Raw genomic sequence first — 1434 nt, 5'->3', positions numbered from 1 at the left:
CATTTTTATTTTTCATTTTTAAAGTCATATTCTATCCCTTCATAGTAGTTACCCGTATTTTTGGCATATATATATAAGTTGTTCTCTCTTTAAAATCTTGAGATAGTTTCTTCTAACAGATCAAAATATACTCTAAATCTCTAGTGTATGGTTTTTTTCTACTCCCCTGCCTGATCACATTCTCTCCCTTTTTTCTTTCTTTCTTTTTTTTTTTAATCCTATTCTTTCTTTTTTCAAACAACTTATCAAATCCTTTTTAAAAATTTTTTATAATTTCCATCTTTACAGTCATATTCCATCCCTTCATCATATCAACCCTTATTTTTGTACATATATAAGTTTTTCTTTCTTTAAAATTTTGGGAGGGACTTTCTTTTAACAGACCAAAATACACCCAAAATCTAGTGTGTGGCACTAATCTATAATCCAGCCTGATCATATTTGATCACATTCTGTTTTTGTTTTGTTTTGTTTTGTCCTGCTTTTGTTTGTTTTTATCTTTATCTTTTTCTTTTTTCTTTTTTTCTTTCTTTTTCTTTTTTCTCTCTTTCCCTTTCTTTTCCCACTGCTTCAGGTCTTTTCTGATTTGTTTAGAGTATATTTTCTGGGGACGTTGTTACCCTGCTAGCATTTTGTTCTCTCATTAATCTATTCTCCTCTGCACAAAATGACAAGACGGAAAAAATCACCTCAACAAAAAGAACAAGAGGTAGTACCGACTGCCAGGGACCTACTCAATACGGACATTAGTACGATGTCAGATCTAGAGTTCAGAATCATCACTTTAAAGATCCTAGCTGGGCTTGAAAAAAACATGGAAGTTATTAGAGAAACCCTTTCTGGAGAAGTAAAAGAACTAAAATCTAACCAAGTAGAAATCAAAAAGGCTATCAATGAGGTGCAATCAAATATGGGGGCGCTAACTGCTAGGATAAATGAGGCAGAAGAAAGAATCAGTGAGATAGAAGACCAAATGATGGAAAATAAAGAAGCTGAGAAAAAGAGAGATAAACAACTACTGGATCACGAGGGCAGAATTCGAGAGATAAACGATACCATAAGACGAAACAACATTAGAATAATTGGGATCCCAGAAGAAGAAGAAAGAGAGAGAGGGGCAGAAGGTATAATGGAGCAAATTATAGCAGAGAACTTCCCTAATTTGGGGAAGGAAACAGGCATCAAAATCCAGGAAGCACAGAGAACCCCTCTCAAAATCAATAAAAATAGGTCAACACCCCGACATCTAATAGTAAAACTTACGAGTCTCAGAGACAAAGAGAAAATCCTGAAAGCAGCTCGGGAGAAGAGATATGTAACCTACAATGGTAGAAACATTAGATTGGCAACAGACTTATCCACAGAGACCTGGCAGGCCAGAAAGGACTGGCAGGACATATTCAGAGCACTAAATGAGAAAAATATGCAGCCAAG

This window comes from Phoca vitulina, unplaced genomic scaffold, assembly GCF_004348235.1.
Source record: "Phoca vitulina isolate PV1807 unplaced genomic scaffold, GSC_HSeal_1.0 scaffold87, whole genome shotgun sequence".
In the NCBI taxonomy this organism is placed as follows: Eukaryota; Metazoa; Chordata; class Mammalia; order Carnivora; family Phocidae; genus Phoca; species Phoca vitulina.
This window is presented reverse-complemented; position numbering follows the sequence as displayed.